Source organism: Rhineura floridana, chromosome 8 (assembly GCF_030035675.1).
Source record: "Rhineura floridana isolate rRhiFlo1 chromosome 8, rRhiFlo1.hap2, whole genome shotgun sequence".
Taxonomy (NCBI): Eukaryota; Metazoa; Chordata; class Lepidosauria; order Squamata; family Rhineuridae; genus Rhineura; species Rhineura floridana.
In genome coordinates, this window is record NC_084487.1 from 38,343,136 (window position 1) to 38,366,259 (window position 23,124).

General features: G+C 40.7%; 1 long non-coding RNA gene across 5 annotated transcripts in view; it reads right to left on the reverse strand.

Moving 5' to 3' along the window:
• LOC133390418 (uncharacterized) overlaps positions 1-23,124 on the reverse strand; it is a 47,533-nt gene that overhangs the window by 17,867 nt on the left and 6,542 nt on the right. For 4 of the 5 annotated variants that reach the window (XR_009764389.1, XR_009764390.1, XR_009764391.1 and 1 more), the window contains 3 exons: positions 17,104-17,290; positions 15,370-15,481; positions 12,535-12,663 (listed from right to left, as the gene is read on the reverse strand). This is a non-coding gene — a long non-coding RNA (uncharacterized LOC133390418). The remainder of the gene's footprint in view (positions 1-12,534; positions 12,664-15,369; positions 15,482-17,103; positions 17,291-23,124) is intronic. The other variant, XR_009764393.1, reaches the window with a different exon arrangement.

A 23,124-nucleotide genomic window follows, 5' to 3' on the forward strand; every position in this document is an offset into this window, starting at 1 on the left:
GAGAATTTTCTCGGTTATCAATAAAAGCGGGCGGCTTTGACATTTTGGGGATAAAGCACAGTTGAGGAAAACCCGCTATCAGACGTCATGGGAAATAAAGGGAGTGTGCCGGTAAAGGACAGCCCTTTGGGAATAATGTGTATGCTGTAGCAAGAGGAGGACTTGCCTGTGCGTAAGAGAGGCCTGAAAAAGAGAAAGATGATTGAGCTCTGTGCGGTAGCGAGACCGCGGGTAACTGCAGTATTGGCACCGGGTGAACGGTAGCCAAAGAGTGGCTCCTTTAAACCCGTTCCTTTAAGAGGAGTAGGGGAGCGGATTGAGGTAAAACATTCAGATTAATTGCATTTCTGGCTCCTATGGCAGATGGGAGTGCAGAGATTGCAGGGTTTTTACAATGCTGAAAGACAGATCTTTGACCGGTGAGGCCCCCCCTCCAAGTTATTTTTCTGAGAATGACTCAGATAGAAGAATGATTTTAAGTCGTTCTATTATGCTTTCCGCGCCAGCGCCGCCTTCCAGCCCCGAAGGCGGGGCTCCTCGGCCGGCGCGGAAACAAGTCTCTTCCGATTCAAGTGCTGAGACGGAAGAGAAGGATCCAGGAGAGGGGCCCTCAGGGGGGAACGGTCACGCGCTTGCGAAAAGGAGAAAAAGAGAAAAAGAGAAACGGTTATTGACTAAGGAAACGCCATTGATTGTGTGAGACCAGCCGTACCTGGACGCCCAGGGACGGGTCAGACTCTAGGTGTGTAAGGCTTGTGTTTTCCCGGGAAGTAAGAACGTAAGAATGGTAATAGGAAGGATTTGCATAAAAGAGATGTGAATGAGTTGGGTACCCAAGTGAGAGGTTGTATGCGTATAGCTTTTTTTGAGTGTATGTATGAAAGTTTTTCTGTGGGTTTGCTTTCAAGGGAACTTTCCTTCCGTTACTGTCGTTCATAAATCATGCTGATTTTACCTTTTCCTCTTTTAACTGCTTGGATCAGCTGCGCTGCCCACCTGTTCTCTTAGTAGTTCTTAGCATTTTTTTTATAGAAAGTATAGGATTTGAACTAAGCGATTCCTTTTAGAATGTCGGGGTTTCTTTTTCTTTTGTTCCTGTACTGGGTTAACTCCTTCTTCCCTTCCTCCTTATTTGATATGAATTTAGATTATTAAGGTTTTTTTTGTGTTTGTCTGTCTTGATTGCTACAGATTACTTGTGTGCATCTTCCTTCCTGATGTAATGTTTTATATCTTCCTTATCTCAGTCCTTGCCATTGAGGAACGTTTTATTTCTTTGGAGCTCCCTTCCTTTTCAAGCTTCTTAAAATTGTTTTCTCCAGTCTGTTTAAACAGTGGGATGATTGTTTTCTCTGCAGCAGTTTTATGCTTTAAGTCTAACGTGATCCCTATGGTTTACTATGTTTTATATAAAGACGGATTGGCTGTGTTTTCCTAATTATTGTGCTGTCTGTTATGTGATTGTAACTTATTAAATATAATTTCTTATTTCAGCCCTTGCCGTTTGACATTAATCCCAATAGCAGATGTTCACAGAGGGGGGGATATTTGTCTAGAATAAGTTTTGCTTTTCATTATTTGTCAGTTATTTCTTATCTTGTAAATGTTACGTTTCTTTTGATGTGGTTCTGTTTTTTTGTTTGTTTGTTTGTTTGTTTTGTTACTGCATGTTGAGCCAGAATTACAGAAAAGGGAAAGAGATTGGTTCCCCCCCCCTTGTTCTCTAGATCTAGCACAAACGTATTAAGCATACATCTTGAAATCAGGAGAAGATACTAGAGTTCCTTTTGTTTAGATTAGACCTGAACCTTTGGCTGCTCTACCCATTTACCTGTATATAAAGGGAGGCAATTGTAAGTGCCAACTAAATTTGTATGTAGTGCCTTGTGGGTAGAAATGTTTTCCTCCCCCCATACACTTTGACAGGGAAGAGATACCCATGAATTAGAAAGGTTGTAAGTAAAATGAAGGATTCTAGGAAATAAGTTATTTTGATGGTAGAGGAAGAATAGTTTGAGAAATAGTTATTGATGGTAATAAGAAAAGGGAAAAATGACAGGAAAAGGGAAAAATGACAGGAAACAACAAAATGTTGTATGTGGGGTTTTTTTTCTCTCTTCTTCATCATTGTTGCTAGATTGTGGATTAGAACCTATACCTGTTTAAACTTTTGAACTTGAGTAAAATATATATATATATATATATATTTGGAAGTCAACAACAAAACTTCTTGAAGGTTCTTTCTTCCATAAGGAAAATAAAACCTCTTCTTGAGGTACTCGATCCCAGGTAATTGTTTTAAATTTGTCTGTGAAATGTATGATTTGCCCATTTCCTAGATAGGCAAAACTGAGGCCACCTTGCTGTTTAAACCTAATGTGATGCCCTCTTGTGACTAGGTAAATTCATTAGCAAAAGGGGACCAAAATGCAGAGCTTCCAGCCACAGTAATTGTCTACCTCACATTAGAATTCACATTGGGAATCAATATTACTTTGCTTCCAAAACAGAAACTCATCCCCAGTTGCTCTTTGACTGAAGATGGACCAGGACTTTCAACAGGAAAATGCTTTCCTCATTGTCATACCTTGTGCATATAAATCACACTATTACTAATGAACTTTCTTCTTTTAAAATGATGATCACAATTATAACGCATGTTAGTGCATTTATTCCTTGACAGGCACTTAGAGCAACTGCTCTACATACAGGATGAGCACCATTGGAACACCCTGCTGATTTGGAACAGAACTTAATCTATTTGTGCCACTAACATCTCTTTGTTTTGCATTCATAGCAAGAGGTATAAATCCTTTTTCTCTGCTCCTTTTTCTCTGCTTTCCGTAGCTACTTTTCATGAGCAAGGCTCTACATAGCCAGAGGATGGGGAAACTCAGGAGTTTAGAATATGTTGTACTGTTGTGTGTTTTGTCTGTCTGTTGCAAAAACAATATTTTGGTTTTGTCCACTTTGATCAGAAGTCTCATCTGTGGCCATGGATGTTTTATTTTTATATTTTCCTTCCTGTACTGAAGTGTTTTCTCCCCAAGGAACATTTTCCTTTTGCTAGTGTATCACAGAAGATTTTTATTTTGAGACATTTTGGACTCGATCTTTGAAGTGCTCCAGGACCAGAACACGATATGCAACTGGCATGCTATTTTCCTGTATTGCTGCAATAACAGCATAGAAGCCTGCTTCATTCTACCTAACCACAGAACTATTTTTGGGCCTATTTTGGCCAGCAACCTGAAACGGGCACCTTGTGCAAGTTTGCAATCTTTTCATACAGTCCTTTCTCTGCCTAGCATCAGCAAAAGACACACATGTTCAGTGGAAGCTGTAACTGAACATGAACAGGAACAGGATGAACTTTGTGCAAGCCATCCCACAGTGTGTTTATTTGTTTTATTTACTTGTTTTCTTTGTAATATTTCCATTGTAATATTGAATGTAACTGTTTATGCATTGTCCTTTAAGAATGTGTTGTTGTTATTGTTTTCCCTTCATAATTTATATGTTATGGCTGTTTTGTTCTTTAGATGTTTTTACTTTTCAAATCCTTCTGAGTGATTCTGTAATAGGGGTTTACTGAATTTGGCTACTTCAGATGTGAGGTTCATCAATGTGAAGTTTTGACCCATTTGTTTATTTTCTCACTCTGTCATTACAATGGCTAGGAATAGGTAACAATTAATGTGAATGGATGTCAACACCATAAGAATCTAGGAAGATGATAGTTTATCAAGATTGCTTTTCTCTCAAAATGATTAATGTATCTTATGGCTTTTTCATGCTAAGAAATGAATTAAGTTCAACTATTGTATATTCTGGACATGGGTGCATGTGCCTTAGAACATTTTGTGATTATGATGTTATTGATAAGTACTATACACAACCTATGCTAACATTTCAATAGATGCTTTTGTGGTATTAAGGAAATGGTAGGATGTGATTTTCCATTTAAAGTCCCTGTATGGATCATCCAGAGAATATTAGTTAATCCAGATTTGTTTCAACACCTCAAACCCATCACATTAGGTTATGACCTAGCTGATCTTCAGACACTACTTTCTCATCCTATGTACAGAAACAATTAGAAGCAGTTAAACAAATGGGGGAGCAAGTACACTCTAGATAGCACATGATTGCCATACAGTCATTTACATTATAGATAAGCACTCACAGATATAGTAACATGGATGTATTTGGAATTCCCTGTTTGGCTGGGATAAAGATGCCAAAGAAGGTTTAACCCTTATAATGCACCCCATTGTGGTGATTTGAATTCTGATCTTTGTCTAATTAGCCCTTGTAATGTGTATCCATCTCATATGGCACAGTCACACCCTGGAAGTCAGTATTGGAGCCAGGGGGCAGAACGGTGCTTGCTAATATGTGAAAGGTCATCTGTGTACATCTGCCTTTCACATAAAAGGAGGGAGTGGTACGGCTTGGCTAGCCCCGTTTTGGTTCAAGTGAAATCTAGGAAGTGCAAAAGCCAAGAGCTATAACTTCCACCCCAACTCACACATACCCCCACGGCTGGTAATGCGTTCCAGAGGTTTTCTGCATAGAAAAACAAGGGCAGAGTTAAACGCTGTCGCATAAATGTTATCTTAATCCTTGGCGGATACACCCCCATCCACAGGGAATCCCATTGCTCGTTAGAAATAGCATTAGTTTTCCTTTTTTCTTGACTAGAAGCACACATATCGGAAAATATATACAGACATAGGGGGTCTTCTTATATTGAGACCCCCCCACTGGCCTGGACGTTACAGGAGACAGGGACAACCAAAACAAGGAACACACACTTCACCACATGGATAAGTGGGAGTTCCCTTTGTTACTTAAGGAGTACAGTCTCCTTTGCTTCCTGCTACAGCTTAAAGGAGGTAGAGGAGGGCTGGGTGATAAGCGGTTTAGTAAGAGGTGAGGTCTGTGTGACCAATACATGTGATATACCCACTTGAAAATGGCAATTGGACTTTGAAGAATGGGACATAAAACAGTGGGTAAGGTAATATTACTGTTGAGATGGTAGCATTTGTTGCATTTGATTTTCCTTTGGTCACTGACTTGTTCTTTTCCTATGGGGCTTAATGGGTCGCCAAATGCCTGCTGGCCCTTGGTGGCTCTGTGAATTTTGGTCTAGCTGGCAGAAGATATTGTTTTATGTGATTATAGTAATAGGTTTTTTTATTATTATTATTACTGGATGTTGTTACTTGCAATGTATTTCTAATGTTATTCAGTTAATGTCTATAGGTCTCTGAGTTTAGTTTTAGGGACCAAAACCAAGCAAACGGGCCATTCTAGTAGTATCAAAAGGTCCAGTCATACTTGACAGTTCCTTGGTCGATGTACTGAAAAGGAAGTTGAGCAGACTGACGCAAGATTGTGTTTTATGTTGTAATAGTTATAGTATTATTAATAGCTGTTTGTTGCTGTATACAATGCATCCCAAATTTAATCCAGCTTGCTTCCGCCTGCCTGCATAGGCTGATTTCTTCATTTTCCCGAAAGCCTCAATCTGCTATTCCAAATTTGATGCAATTGGCCTCAGTCTGTATAAACAAGCTCACACTGTCATTTTTCCGAAAACCGCAACCAACTTACATGGAAATGGCTTTGAGACCGATTTGGCAACCCAAGCAAGGTAATACAGCTACCTGAGAGACTAGTTAGTCTCTCAGGGCTGAAAGGGGGGACTGTTGGGGTTAAATTGAAATCCCCAGTGCTTGTAAAACTATAGTTCACTTGTCCTATCTAAACCAGCTTGGGCTTTATGGGAAATAGAACCAAAGTGGCCTTTATTTGACTTTTGATATAAAATGTTGGTTTATTTCCTGGTGACCTGACCCTTACCTACATTCCAGTGGCTCGCATAATAAAAGCCGGTTTAAGCTGGACACGTCCCTACTATGCATTTCTGTATCACATTTATGCTTATAACCTTGCTTATTGTTACTAATGTGCCTTGCATAGGAATGTCAAACGCTGTTCCAATGTCCCACAAACCTTGACTTGTAAAACTCCTTTGATATGTAAGCAAAGTAATATCATGTCTGTCTCCAGTTTAGGGGGCGCCCCAGTTTAGGGGGCGCCCGGTTGCAGCTGGGCCTCCCCTCAATAGTTGCCTTTGTCTGCTCCTGCATAGTGCTTATCTCAAGGACATGCGAAATATGCAGACATAGAGTCTAAGAGATAGTCTTGATGTTTCCACTTTGTCCTTCCCCCTGTACCCCTTTACCTCCTTACATGCCCCAAAGCTATGACAGTTAGCAATTGCTTCTTTTGTATTTTATGACGTGAACCTGATATTGTAAACTTCGGGGTAAGCCTATATAAACCCTTGAACACCAATAAACGAGGTTCCCATGCTGGCCTGCTTCGGCTTGTAAGTATTGGGTCCCCTTTGCAAAGGTTTTTGTCTCGTGTTACTTGATCTCTGATAGTGGGTTCATTTGCACTCAACTCAGCACTCTTCCCGGGTGTAATAAGCGAGTTGGGGTTGACAGGGCAACTTGCGTGTTGGGTTTGGACCTAACAATGTCATACAGACTCCCAAAGCTGGTTGCACAAAAAGCAGACACCTCCAAAACAGTGGCACCGGCAATACGTCTGGTGGTTGGGGTGGGGGTAGATGGTACCTCCATAGGAAATATGAAACTACTTTAGAAAAAACCAAATAGATGTACAAAAGGGAAAAGCCCAAACGTATACACGGAGGACAAACATACTTCCACATTTCTGAAAACTGAGAACATGTCACAGCATAAGTGTGTAGAAAACAGATTTGACTGAAATTTATTTATATTTATTCAAAGACGTATATCTCATGGCTTGCCTTTCCAGAGCTTACATGCCGCTCAGGGTGGCTAACAGCAATTAAAACGATAAAATACAATAGTATTTTAAAATGCAATATAATAAAAACAGTGCACAGTGGATAAACACCTGCTTGAACAGAAAGCTTTTTGACATATGGCAAAACGGGGCCAATCATTCCTCATAGGGCAAAGAGTGACACAATTCAGGTGCAGTCACACAGAAGGTCCTTTGATAAATAAAATGGATGCATCTCTGGATTTAAAAAAACTAAGCCTAAGACAGCTGTCATTTTCAAACTGCATTCTGGACACTTCAGTGGCTGAGAATGTGGCTCAAATGCAGTTATTTGGTTGTGCCCCATGTAGCAACTTTATACTTAGTCCATCAGTAGGGGATATACATTGGAAAAACTGTTATAGACTTACCCTGAATTCTCTTAAGTGCTGCATCCATCTCTTGGATTCTGTATCTAATATTTAGACACAGCTGTGAAGATATATACAGCACACATTTGTATTTCTTCTTCAGTAATGGCTGAAAAGTCAGATAACCTTGATCGCTTGTGGATATTTCAATCTCTAGAGCAAGGATGGGGAATCTGTGGCCCTCCAGATGTTACTGGACTATAACTCTCATCTAGAGCTTGGAAAAGTTACTTTTTTGAACTACAACTCCCATCAGCCCAATCCAGTGACCATGCTGGCTGGGGCTGATGGGAGCTGTAGTTTTAAAAAAGTAACGTTTCCAAGCTCTGCCACCCCAAACATTGGCCACAGGCTGAGGCTGATGGGAACTGGAGTCCAACAACAACTGCTCTAGGGCAGCATTTCCCAACCTTTGGGTCCTCAGGTGTTGCTGGACTACAATTCCCATCATTCCTGACCATTGGCCATGCTTCCTGGGGCTGATGGGAGCTGTAGTCCAACAACATCTGGGGACCCAAAGGTTGGGAAAGACTGCTGTAGAGGCAAGGCCATTGTCCATTCAGGCTACCCTCCCACAAAAATCCAAACAACTTACTTTGTTTTTCAACTTTCTCTGTATAACCTTTTCCAGGTAGTCAAAAAAAAATGTCATAGTACCAGCTGGAGATAAAGGAACACAACAGACTAACTTATTTATTTATTTAGTGCTTGTTACCCAAAGGTCTCCAAATGACTTAACAACATTCTTAAAAACCAAAATAAAACAAAATAATAAAACCACAACTACCCCCATACAGCCACAGAAAGCTTTGGCAGCACACTAATACAAACAACCTCATCTTAGTCTATTACAATGCCTGGGGAAAAAAGAGATGTTTTTACCTGGTGCCCAGAAGATGTCACTGAAGGCACCACATGGACCTTACTGGGGAGCATATTCCATAAATGGGAATGCACAACTGAAAAAGCCCTCTCCCTTTTTACTACCTTCCAACCCTCCCTCAGAGGAGGGACCAGGAGGAGGACCTCAGAAAAAGATCTAAGGGTCTGAGTAGGTTCCGAAGATATTGGGTCCTGAGCTGTAAAGAACTTTACAAGTCAAAAACAGCACTTTGAATTGGGCTCAGAAGCGTACAGGCAGCCAGTGTAACTCGAACAGAATTGATGTTATATGATCTGGACTTTAAAGACCTGGTTTTTCAGACAAGCCTTTGGGTTGGGTTAAGTTTTTATTGTTGGGTTTTTATATCTTAATATTGTAATGTTTAATGTATTTTACTTGTACGTCACCCAGAGTGGCTGGATAACCAGCCAGATGGGTGACTAATAAATATAATATAATAAATAATAATAATAATAATAATAATAATGTTTGCCTTGAACTAGTCAACAATCAGACAGCCACATTTTGCACTAACTGAAGCTTCCAAACCATTTTCAAAGGCAGCTCAACATAAAGCGCATTGCAATAATCCAACCTTGAGGTTATCAGAGTATAGATTACTGTAGCCAGAATATCCCTGTCCATATAGGGTTGCAGTAGGAAGGCACTCTGGGCCACTGAGGCCACCTGTGCCTCAAGTGACTGTAATGGATCCAGGAGAACTTCCAAACTATGAATCCACTTCTTCAGAGGGAGTGTGACCCCATCTAGAGCAGGCTGCATATTACTCAGATGGTTGGAGGAACCACCCACTAACAGCATCTCAGTCTTGTCTGGATTAAGCTTCAGTTTATTGGCCCTCATCCAGTCCATTCTCGCAGCTAAGCACTTTTCAGCGTTTCTACTGCCTCAACTGCAGAAGATAAAAAGGAGGAATAGAGCTGCGTGACATCAGCATACTGATGACAACACACTCTAAAGTGCCATATGACCCCTCTCAGCGGTTTCATGAGAGACAGAACCAATCCCTGTGGGACCTATACTGGAGAATCCACAGAGCTGAACAATGCTCCCCAAGAACCACCAAGGAGGAATGGAACCATCACAATGTGGTGCCCCCAACACCCAGCTCATATAGTTGCCCCAGAAGGATACCATGGTCAATGGAATCAAAAGATGCTGAAAGACCAAGAAGGATCAACAGAAACATACTCCTCTTGTTTCTCTCCTGACAGAGGTCATTGTACAGGGTGACCAAGGCAGTTTCCATACTAAACCCAGGTCTGAATCCCAATGGAAATGGATCTAGAAAATCTGTCTCCTTCAACAGTACCTGGATCTGGTTAGCAACTACTCTTTCAAGAAAGGGGACATTTGCCACTGGTCTAAAATTATTAGTATTTCTGGGTCCAGGAAGGGCTTCTTCAGGAGCGGTCTTACTACCAACTCCTTCAGGCAGCCTGGTACCACTCCTTCTTGGAGAGAAGCATTAATTATCTCCCTGGCCCATCCTGTTGTGGTTCCCTCTGCCAGATTTTATCAGCATGAAGGGCAAGGGTCCAAGACACAAGTGGTTGCATGAACCTAACCAAGTACTTTGTCCATGTCCTCAGGCCACAGCAATTGAAACTCATCCAATGATATCCGACAAGAAAGCACTCCGGGCACTTTACCTGGATCATCAGCATCAACAATGGAGTCCAAATCCAGCGGATGGGAGCAATTTTATCCTCAAAATGCTTAGCAAATATGTCACAGCAGAATTTAGACAGTTCTACCACCCCTCTAGGGCCAGTTTTAATAAGCCCTTAGTCACTCTAAACAGCTCTGCTGAATGCCAAGCTGAGGATGCAAGTTTTCTTTGTCACCTTCACTTCCATAAATAATATTTATTAAATATATATCCCGCCTTTCCTCCCAGGAGCTCAAGGTGCCATGTATAGTCCTCTCCCCCATGGTGTCTCCTTACAACAACCCTGTCAGGTACGTTAGGCTGAGGGCTGTTGATTGGACAAAGGTCACCTAGTGATTTACATGGTTCAGTGGAGCACTGGCTTTCCATAATGCCAACTACTGCTTGACATTATTGCAGTATAGTCAAGCCAAACATTATGTACCATATCATTTGATAAGAACTGGTAAGAAAGAATTGGTAAGAAACCTAATAATAAACTGATCCTAGCTCCAATAATTCCAGTTAGATTGCTGCCTTGTGGAATACTTGATTTATGAGAAGTTTAAAAGTTGGAAAGATTATTTTGGTGCAGTTTAGAACATAATATGCAGAAATGTGCTTTTAAAAAAAAAGATGGAGCCTGCAAAGCTATATACATTGTCTCATTGAACTCAGCAGGACTTAATTCTGGGTAGTTATGCCTATAATTGTGCTATAAGAACTTATTGTTTCTGTACACATGAAAGCTTATTTGGAAGTATCTTATGCATGGCTGAACTTTTTGGGCTTCCTTGCGAGTACAAACCAAACCACATGCGATCCCTGTGGTTTTAGCTACAGCGCTCTCCATTTTGGATTGGAGTTATGGTGCTATGGATAAGGATTTTTATCCCTTTCCTCTTGTACTCTTTCCTCAATCTGCTATTTGCTCCCATAAGTTGCTACTGGGGAAAAAACTTACAGGTGTCCATATCAAACCTGTACATTTTTCCCTGTGGAGCAACTAGCAGCTCTGGGGGTGGGAGTGGGAATTTGGATCGGAAAAAAGTGCAAGGGTTGTAGGCAGCGCAGAAGAACAGCTGGCATCTGGAGCAGAAGCAAGTGGCAAGTGTGCCTGAAGAGTCCAAGGGTCAAGCCACAAGATGAGAAACTCTGGCTGAGTAGAATTGCCAAACAGGAAGGTCGGTAAGTGTCAGTCTGCAGGACAAGCCAAAAGATCAGGGCTGGAGTACAATTATGAACCAGGAGTGTGGATCAGAATCAATCTGAGGGTTAGGAGCAAGAGTGAACAAGCATATCTGCACACTAGATGCAACAAAGGAGAACTGCCATTCACCCAACAATGTTCCCAGGAGTCTTTCAGCCTCTTAGGTTTCCTGAAAGAGTTGATCAGTGAGATCATACTCTGGAGGCAGGGTTTGCTTGAGACTAAAAAAGGCCCAGGTCTGCAGAGCAGAGTAAACCTACTGAGGAGTTCTTAAACTGTATGCATAGAAGGGCCATGGGGTCATGTGCACTGCCCTTTCTGCTCCTGACCTTCCTGCATTGAGCATATAAGAATGCTGGAATAGGGCTAATGTTTCAGGCCTATCCTGTTATTCTCCAGCCCAGAGAGTCAAAATCCAGATCCAAGTGGATCAAGACCCTCCAGTAGTCTGACATTTGTGCCCCCCATGGCTATATTTACCATTGTTGGAAAATGTGCAGTCCAAAGCATCTGGAAGGCACCAGATTGGGGAAGGCTGGTCCAGATGAACAGGTCACTCACCATACAGATTAGTTCTCACAGGCTGGGGTTTATTTATTATTTAAAAACATTTATATACCATATTTATATACTGTTTAAAGTACCTGCCACACAAACAGCTGATTGTTTTAATCCATCAGTATGGCCTGAGACTGATCCTGTATCTTTAGGAGAAGAGAAAGTCAGCCAAGTGCAGATGTTCTTGCAACACTGTAATGAGAAAAACCACAAGGTGGAATTCTCCCTTCCCCCTGCACAACTTTTAAAGATACAGAAGACCTTTTGGTTGCCAGGCCCAGCCTCCAAGAGGTCTTCTGTATCTTTAAAAGTTGTGCAGGGGGAAGGGAGAATTCCACCTTGTGGTTTTTCTCATTAGAGTGTTGCAAGAACATCTGCACTTGGCTGACTTTCTCTTCTCCTAAAGATACAGGATCAGTCTCAGGCCATGAACTTGGCAACTCTACATATTGGTCTTGAATTGGATTGTGCTGTTAATGAGCATGGCTGAATGCTCAGCAACAACCTGTCCTTCTTATACAATGGACACAGATTTCACCACAGAGCTATGAATGTCTAACTTTCAACAGGAGTATAATAAATCCTTCCTCCTCCATTCAGATGGACTTTAATATTACCAATGCTTATATGGCAGTTACGGGCAAAAACCGACAGATATCCCCTGTTATCCTGTGCCATAATCATAGCTGCTGTAACAGATGCTCCTAAAATGGATATTTCAACTTCTCCTTGATAGTCTCTGCACAGGTTGAAAGAGAGAAGGACAAAGGAAAATGTCTATTGGAAGAAACCTGTCCCAATACGCAGCTAAGCCTCTTTAAAACTATTTCACTGAGGCCAATAGGATTTCTTTGTCTTACAGCTTCAGGATTGCAGGCACTAATTAGCCAATCAATGTAATTATTTTTAGCCAACAAAAAAGCCCTTTGATTCAAAAAACTGTACTTACAACAGCGAGTTGTTCAAGATCCAGTAGGTGCCAACTATTACCGAAGCATCTCTAATGGCCAATATAATCCCATTTGTAGGTATCAGGACCAAAGATATATTGCGCATTGAAATGGAAGTGATTCGAATCCTGTAAAGAGAGAGGGTTGATAGATCATATTGTAAGATGATATGGAAATAAATCCATTTGATGCAGAGTGACACAGTTCTAGAGTGAAGACCATCCTATAGCTAGAAATTAAATGCTCACACACTGATAACATTGTCCCACATACTTTTCAGCTCCTGAAATCTAATGCAGACAGTGACAATGAAAATGAGGGTGTCACAAAACAACGCAAAGCAGAAACTGGAATTTGGGGCTAACTAAGAGTGCAGTTCTAAATACATTTATTGGAGATTAACTCCAAATAAACCTAGAGTGCCTACATCTGAGTAAACATTCTTAGAATCATCATCATGGTAGTCATCCTATATCCACTTTCCCAGAATTAAGCCCCACTGTACACAGGATTTACTTCTGCATAAACATGGATAGAGATCAGGCTAGATGTCTGTCTTTATTACCAAGTGACTCAGGAAACATCTGATTGATATAAATATTTCAAGTACTGTAAAGTGCTATGTATCACCTACTTTATTTTCACCAAGTATATTGAAAGATTGGATTGGTGAAAGTGTGTACACACACACACACACACGCGTGCGCGCTCGCACACACAGAGCATATAGAAATTAGAGAAATTAAAATTATTACAAGATACACTGCCCTGCCCAGATGTGAATATGTAGACCAGAGTATCTTAACTTGCATTACAAAAGTCAATAAACTGTTCAGATTCCACCTAAAGCAGCGGTTTCCAAACTCCCCCCCCCAGACCACTTGAAAATTGCCAAGGGTCTTGGTGGACCACTTAATTATTTTTCTGCCTGTTGTAGCAATTGAACATGCAGTGCTAGATATCTTTAATTGTATTTGTATTGCTTCTTTTATTTCTTATAATTGTGTATTTAGTTGTGTTACAATTTGAGCTCCATAGAACTGAATTTACAGACACACCATGGACCACCTGAATGAAGCTCAAAGACCACAGTTTGGGAACTCCTGCCCTAGAGAAAACCAAGGGCCTATCAGTCTTAGGCCAGGCTAGTGCATCCGCCCTAACATAGCACAGAAGATTTCTCTGTGAGGGTAGGGACACATTACTGGCTTAAAACACAGTCACCCCATTCTTTGAAGCTGGGTATACACAATGTCATCACAACCCACTGGTTTCTTCTGAAATACTGCATTTTGATGTGGCATAAACAAAACCTCCTTCACTCCAACTTTAAAACTGTCTGAGTGGAGAATCCCAGTTGCATACAATGGAAACATTTCCTGGGGGTGGTCCTATATGCCTGATGTCAGACAGTGAGAGAATGAGTGTGCTTGTGTGTGTTGTAGAGGAACATCCCATTTCCCACCCACCTCCTCCCTTTGCCATCCTATTCTATGTCTACTCAGAAGCAAGCTGCTCTGTGGCGCAGAGTGGTAAGCGGCGGTGGTCAGTAAAATGAGTACCCAGCATATGCTGCGGGGTAAAGAAAGGCCAGGGACGGAACTGGCAATCCCACCCCATATATATGGTCTGCCTAGTAAATGTCGCAAGACGTCACCCTAAGAGTCGAAAACGACTTGCACTACAAGTGCGGGGACACCTTTACCTTTTACCCTACTAAGTGGATTAGGAGAGCAAGTCTTGTTAACTTTAAAACAAGAGGGGGCGGGGGGGGGAATCAGTCTCTGTAAACAAGAAGGGGGGATCTGTCTCCTGTCATTCACTTTGATTATTTAAAGTGCCAGCACCAGAAGAAACAAGATGATTTCCAGGGGGCTGGAGGTGGAGTGATGAAAGCTCCACCAACAGGAGTTGGGGTGGTGATGGAGGAGCTGGGAAAAGGGGCAACTGACTGGAGACACCGGGATTTGCAGAACAAATTGAAATGCAGGAAGAAAAAACAGCATTACTCAGCCTACTCTACCTCACAGGGAGCTCTATTCATGCATTATTTGTGTTAGGGCACTCACAGTTTCTAGGTGGAAAGGGCAGCATGGTTCCTGATCACATAAATTGCATGTCAGCAAGTAGCTGCTCCCATGTAGGGCTTCCCTTACTGTGCTCAGCATACAGTCATCAGAGAGCAGAGCTAGCATGGAACATGAATTGGGGGTGGGGTGAGAAGCATGGCCTCACTCCAGCTTGAAACTGTGACTGCCCTACACACAAGTCGTGCATGAATAGGGGTAGGATAGTTGTCACAATAAAATGGAAGTGGGAGGATCTTGCATATCACACTCAGCTCCAGGGTTGCCAGGCTCAGGGCTTGATCCTGTATCTTTAGGAGAAGAGAAAGTCAGCCAAGTGCAGGTGTTCTTGCAACCCTGTAATAAGAAAAACCACAAGGTGGAATTCTCCCTTTCCCCTGCACAACTTTTAAAGATACAGAAGAGCTCTTGGTCTAAGAAACCAAAAAAGTGCAGTTTTTAAAGGTGCATTCCACCACCTTCATTCAAAATGTCATCCATTTTTATCCACACATAGACAAAAACCTGCTCCTTGATCTCAGGAATCATTATGCAAAATTTGGTTAAGATATCTTAAGAGGTATCTAAATGCATAGAGAACAGAGAAACAGTGTTCCAAAATATATGGTAGATAATACACAATCATCATAAAACAATGCAATTGGAAACAGCAGATTGAAAACAAAATCCAAAAACAGCAGATTAAGCACCAAGAAACCACTGTGTCATATCTCTGCTGAATGAGACAAATGCAATGCATTTATGTACCTTGAAACTGAATAGCCAACAGTACCAAAAAAGAATTGATGACTGCCATTCCTGTCTGGAAATACTCTTTCCTTTATTTCTTGTTGCAGGATCTTCATTCCAATTTCCTTTCCTAAAAGGAGTCAGGTGTCAGTTTCAGATCTGGATTCCATTCTTGAGATCACTCTTGGATGCAAAATATTTTGGGCAGTACCCTTACTACTAACAGATCTATTAGTAGTTGTTCTGCTTTACCACCAACTATATTTACCAGCTCCTTATTATGTATTATTATTAGTATGCTTTCTATCCTGACCAAGAGCAGGCTTAGCCAACTGGGTCCACTTCAGATGTTGGTTAAACTACGAGCACAATCCTATATATGTCTACTCAGAACTAAGTCCCATTAAGTTCAGTGGGTCTTGCACGATGGTGTGTGTGTGTAAGATGATAACAACAACATCATCAACAACAACAAATTACATTTATATCTCACCCCTCCTCCCAGAAGGAGGCCAGGGCAGCATAAGATTGCAGCCTAAGGCTGCATATACACCATACCTGTAAAGCACATCCCCCACAAGAATCCTAGGAACTATAGTTTGTTAAGGGTGCTGGAAATCGTAGCTCTGTGAAGCATAAACTCCAGTTCCCAGGATTCTAGGGGTGTGTGTTGTACTTTAAATGTGCTTTAACAGCCTAAGTGTACACAAAATACCTGAAAGATCATCTCACCCCTTATATACCCAGTCAGTCACCACGATCTGCATGTGAGGGCCTCCTGCAGATACCATCTGATCAGGAGGTCCGTTCCGCACAACACAGAGTGGATCTTTAGTGTTGTGGCACCTCCCCTTAAATATTAGGCATCATCTCTGTTATCTTTTTGGCACCTACTGAAGACCTTCCTCTTTCAACAAGCTTTTCAATTAGAGACTTTATCCCAGTCTGCGTCTGTGCTGGAATTCCTTTTTAATATGTTTCTAAACATGTTTTTTAAAAGATATTTTTAAGATGTTTTGTTTTAATATGTTGTAAAAGGTGTTTTGTTTTAATATGTTTTAAAGTCTTTTGTTTTAAAGATGTTCTAAAGTGCTCTTAGTGTTTTTTGTTTGCTGCCCTGGGCTCTTTCCGGGAGGAGGGGCAGGATGTAAATGTAATAAATAAATAAATAATTTAGGTATACAACTAAAAATGCAATTTGTGAAGAGGCCATTTTTAATCTCATGTATTCCACACGTCTCTCTAAAGACAAACTTTCATGCATGCACACACGCAGAGAATGTCTACAACTTCAACTGGTTTTAGTAGTCATTCTCTCCAGGGAACCTTGGAAACTGCAGTTCTGTGAAGGGCAGAGGATTACATTTTCCAAGACGTTTGAGGAAAGACACAACAGTGAGTCTGCTGTAAAACCAACATTAGTCTATAATGTTGGTCAAATCCACACCATATATTTAAAACACTCTTATACCACTTTTAACAGTCATAGTTTCCTTCAAAGGATCCAGGGGACTATAGTTTGTTAAGGGTGCTGGGAATTACAGTTCTGTGAAGGGTCTCCTAAAGTTTTCAGCATCCTTAACAAACTGCAGTTCCCAGGATTCTTTGGGGAAAGCCATGACTGCTTAAAGTGATATGAGAGTGCTTTAAATGTATGGTGTAGATGTGACCTAGTCTTGGAAGTCTTTTATACACAAATAATGACAAAAAAGAGGATATATTGGAACACATCTCTGAGAACATCAGACTTACCATAATTCAGCCCTCTTTGTGTAATTCTCAGTTTGAATCCAGGTTTAGCATCCAGTTGTAAGACAAAGATACTTAAAGGGGAAAGAAAACACCACAACTTCATCTTCTTTTGTCCCCTTCCATTCAGTATGTTTCATTTTAGTTCGGTAGTTACATTTGGCAATAGCAAACTTTCTAAATATGTTGCCTGATTTGTAAAAAAAAGAAAAGAAAGAAATTAGGCTGGTTAAAAGTCCAAAAAGGGATATAGGGGGCACTTTTCAAAATCTGTTTGTAACTTTCCTCTCTCAGAATTCTGGCACCTTATATTAATTTTATTACTATATAAATGCAAAGGTGTCTGACAGCTACTGTTTCTGCCACATTTTATCACACATATTTACATTTATTTATTTAAAAGCATTTCTAAATTGCTTAATATTTAAACATCTCTAAGTGGTATAAAATACAACATAAAACAATAAAGCAGTATAATAAAAACAAGAGATACAACATGAACAACTACTTTTTTAAAAAACCCTCTCTAATTGTATTTTCACAGAGTGCACTTTGGCATTCCTTTGCCATTTGACTGCACATTAACATTTACCCACACCTTTATATTAACCTGGCAACTGAGGATCACACTCTTTGCATCTTACACCATAAGCTGGTTTGTTAATCTTTAAGGTGCCATAAGCTTATTTGTTGTTTTTTGCTGTAACAGACTAACACAGTTACCCTTCTATATAGATATATATATTGAGAGAGAGATGAAGAACACAAGCAATATATCTAGTACAATTCCTTAGGGCACGAGAAAGATAAGTGGACTTTTGAGGAAGGCAGGAAAGTAAAGTGAATTTCACATTTATTTGAAACTACCAATCAAATGTTTGATTACATGTCTCCAATAGGGCGGCTGTTAATACATTGCCAAAAAAGAGAGGAAATACATCATAAAAAAGAAGACAAAAGAGGACAAAGATTTGCATATGCTAATTTATGTGAATTGATGCAAATTTAGAAACAGTTGCCATAATTTTATTAGAAATACTACTTCTCAGTATAGTGAGGATAAGAACATAAGAACATAAGAAGAGCCTGCTGGATCAGGCCAGTGGCCCATCTAGTCCAGCATCCTGTTCTCACAGTGGCCAACCAGGTGCCTGGGGGATGCTGACTGGGTGAACAGAGGTGCCTGCTCAGTCTGCTCTTCAGGTGCTAACTGTTGATGGGCAGCTTCAAGGTCTCTGCTCTGTGCTATCCCTGGTCTTGTGGTTTTAAAAAATCTTTAAACCACACTTGGACTGGACAACCCTTCAAATAGAGAACGGTAAAGTAGGACATAAGAGTATCCTAGCCTCTAAATATATAAACTATTAGGAATCGGTTTCAGTGTAGACCTGACTTTAAATCGACACAGATTTAACATGTCACAAAAACATAATCACCACTACAAGTAACAGCATTTTCCATTTGTAAACAATTATCTCAAAGACAGAAAAATACATGTAAGTATGATAACCAGAATAATTTATTTGTAGTTCTTTTTAATTTTTTTCCAATCAACTCTTGGTGTGCATGTAAGTGGTTTAAAACTTTTCTTTGCAATGAGCTTAGTATAACATATTCCAAAACTGTGTGCTGAAATTAGGTAACAATCATGTACCCTTCAGCTGATCACTGTTTCTTGCAAACAGTAAATTCATACATCATTGTATTAGTATCCTAATCCCAACACCAGCTTTGTTAAGTGTAAAATGTAACAGTCTATAAACCAGTCAGCCAGGATGGTATAGTGAATGTTGGAGTAGGACCTCAGATATCAGGGTTCAAATGCCCTCAGCCATGAAAACTCACTGGGTGACCTTGGGCTAGTCATTGACTCTCAGCCTAACCTGCCTCATAGGGTTGTTGTGAAGATAAAATGGGGAGGGGGAGAACTTTGAGCACCTTGGAGGAATGGTGAGGTGTAGACGTAATAAAATAAAAATATGGTAAAAGAGTTGGATTTATGACTATTAAGACCATTTTCTCATGAGACACCAAAATATCTAGTAAAAGCCTCCCTAGCCCAATCCACACACATATGACTGCTAACATGGGCAGCGCTTGGAAAAGTTACGTTTTTTGAACTACAACTCCCATCAGCCCCATCCAGCACCATGGGATAAAAAAGAGACTATGTTTTCACTTACATGGGTCTTATATTTTCACTACACAATTATTTAAAGAAAAACTGCTTTATGGCTCATACTGTTAGTGGCAATGACCATAGGGAAGGTTAAGGACAGATATGCAGAATCAGGATTACAACCAAAGGAAGGCACTAGATAATTAACAGTACTGCAGGAGAAAGCAGCAGAACTCACAGATTCCCCAACACGTACCTCTCAAGATTTGAAGAGATCTAAGCTTCACAGAGCAGAATACAAAAGAAGACTTCAGGGATATACGCTCTCCTAAGCAAGAGAATCTAGTGCAAAGTATGAGAAACTAGCAACCAACTTCCAGCAGATGCAAACACTGGATGAGAATTTTTTAAAAAATGTTCTCAGGTTATTTATGGTGCAGAGCAGCCAATAAAGAAATGTGCTACATGGGAACACTCAACCAGAAATGGGGGTGTGGTTCCTCAGCATTGTTTGCCCCAGCATCTAAGCTCCAGGAAAAAAAATATGGTCCTTTACTGAGAAACATTGGAGACTGGAGAATGGAATTTGGATTCTGACATTCATTCAATACCTGAACCATACTCAGGTCATACTAAATTCTGTATGCCAAGCATTGTGCCAGAAATCTCATTCAAAGCCAAGTCTGTTGTGCTGAATCATTGGATGTTGCTGTGGTTTGCTGTTCTGCTTTTTTCTGGTGTCCCTGGGTCATATCCTGTTCATTACATGTTGCATTGCTCTACAACAGATAGACTCACCTTAGAGATATGTGAGAATGGGTAGGCTGTTGCTTTACTCTTACATCCTCCCCCCCCCATTTCTGACAAGGTTTGTGCAACAGCACATCTGTGTGCAGTGATGCAAAGAACTACCACTTTTGAGTGCGCTAGACAGTGAAATTTGTTGATCCCCTGTTTAGTACATTACAATTAAACCTGGCAAAATGTATTTCTCCAACTGGAGATAGGTAAATAAAATCTTGGTAACCTCAACTGCGGAGCACATTAGGGCGAATCCTGAATAAGAAAAAAGTGAACATGAACCACCCACAGAGTCTAATGTTCATGGCACACTTACCCAAAGTTCAATATTCTCACCCTTACTCTAGCTGAGTGATGGCCAAATGGTAATATTGTGAGAGCCAGTGTGGTGTAGTGGTTCGTGTTGGATTAGGACCTGGGAGACCAGGATTCAGATCCCCATTCAGCCATGAAGCTTGGGCCAATCACAGTCTCTCAGCCAAACCTACCTCACAGGGTTGTTGTGAGCATAAAAGGGAGAGGGAGGAGAACCATGTATGTCATCTTCAGCTCCTTGGAGGAAAGATGGGCTATAAATGTAACATTAAACTAAATAAAATATGGAAACACTATCTAATCCATTAGTCTTCAACTGGTGGGTCAGCACCAACTACTGGGTTGTGGCCTGATCTATGGTGGATCACAACAGCAGCACTACCCCCATACAAATAGATGGTGAAAAATTAAGAATTGGGCCTCCAAATACATGTTTGGTTTGAAGTTGGGTCCTGGGTCTGGCAAGGTTGTAGAGTGTTGATCTAGCCTGTGAGATGGTTTTGTCTGGAACTACCTGCAATTACAGAAAGAGAGCCAGAGGAGAAAAGCAGCTGGATTTGTCTGTAATGTGGAATATGGGAATAAAAGCGACAGAAGTGTGCCAACTAACTTTGATCAGCTTTATAGCTCAGTAGAAAAGGTTTACTTTTTCAGATTAATTATCCCTTTGTTTCTAGCTGAATTAGGACTTACTGTTTGCACCTGTTGCATTGTGGCGAGTGCCCAGCCTTGATTTTGGCAAAACAAGTACAGCTCCACAGTTTCACATGCATTCAATATACTTGGCTCTTTTAAGATGACAAATGCGGTCAAACATTCACTGCAGGAGCACATACAACTCTGGTACTTTCCATCAGTTGTATTTGCTGAGAGAACAGTCAGGAAACAAATTATGTTTATTCAACCATTTTTTGTGGGAAAGAAAAACTGTGCAGCATTGAAGCCAAGAATGATTAGCCAATATGATACTGCAACTTATGGCACTGTGTTGGGAGTGCAATCAAATATAGAATTTTGCAAGAAACTGATTCAATAAATGTCCATAACAAGCATAGGAAATAATGAAGTATTAACTAATATTCAATGTAGGTTGTTTAGTAGACAGAATGACTGAGTTTATTGGTACAAAGGAACCTGGTTTGTAGAACAGACTAAACAAAATCATGGCTTATGAAAACTACACAAGCACACAGACTTGTGGAGAGGAGCTCACAGCTGCTTTGCTCCTCCCAAGTCCTTTTTTGTAACCAACCCACCCAAAAGAAAAAGAAGGAAGAATAAAGAGGAACGAGGAAAAAGGAGAAAATAAAAAGACGGGGAACATCATTGCTTGAAGAGTCTTCCAGCTCATTCAAAGAGCCAAGCAGCAAAAATGTACCATCACCTTTTCAGCAGTACAATAGGTCTCAGTTGTCACTATAGCTAATTTCTCACTTCAATTAGTCCCCCAATAGTTGTAAGAAATTGTGCCACATCTGAAATTTCTCAGGCTTGACCCATCTGTCAAATAAGTGCAGCTTGGACCAAAATATGACTGCCCTGCTATTCCCATCTAGGGTTACCACATGATTTCCAAGGGTGCAAAATAATTTAATGGATTATAACATGCCTGTTAGGGATGTGAGATACTAAATGTTAAATTAAATTAATATCCACCGTGATACTTGGAAGGAATGTTTTTTCCCAAGAGCTCAGTCTTCCTGCATCCAGAAAACCTTTATAAATATCTGCCCATCCATATATTTATTATACAGCCACAAGAGTGGCTGTATACTATAGCCAGAGTGGATTTTTCACATTCCACAATGTTAAATTGAAAATACCACCCATGCCATTCTGATGCTTCCCATAAGCTCATTTCAAAACAAAACCTTACAAAATGTATAGTCCTGAACGCAGAGCTTGGAAAAGTTACTTTTTTAAACTACAACTCCCATCAGCCCCAGCCAGCATGGCCACTGGATTGGGCTGATGGGAGTTGTAGTTCTAAAAAGTAACTTTTCCAAGCTCTGCCTGAACTCAGAAATGCTTGCTTAATAACCCTCTCAATTTTCATGGTGATAAACAAATGTCAGAAAGAATCCAGAGTTCAAAATCTAAAGAGAGAGAGAAAAAACCCAGACCCCTTTTGGACTTTTTTCTCTGAGAGTTCTCATAATTTGTTGAAATTCATTAAAAATCAGCCATGTTCACAGAGGACCTTTACTCCTGTTACTCACCTTGCCCCATACTCTGATCTTCATCTTCTGCAGTTTAAAAGTTTAAAAAAATGCATGGCTGATCTTTAATTAATTTAAGAAATTTTGCATTGAACTGAATGATAATGTCGGGCATACTCGGTAAGAACCAACTGTCAGTGTTCTAAAAGCCAGACTCCCACCTGCTTGGCTAATCAGGGGCCACACCCACACCAGACTTTGATTTCACTTGAGACAGTCATGGCTTTTCAGAGAATCCTGGGAAGTGTAGCTTGTGAAGGGTCCTGAGAAGAGACTGCTATTCCCCTGACAGAGCTCCATTGGCCAGAGTGGTTTAACAGTCACCTGCTCTGATTGAAGGTCTGTGAGAGGAGCAGGGCATCTCCTAGAAACTCTCAGCACCTTTCACTAACTACACTTCCCAGGATTCTTTAGGAGAAGCCATGACTCTCTAAAGTGAAATAAAGGTCTGGTGTGGATGTAGCCAGGGACAGCTTTGGTTTAAATTTGGGTGGGAGACTTCATGTGCCTGCTGTAGAACAACAAGGTGGGGGAAATCCTGAAAAGCAATGATATTGTTCACAATGTTTT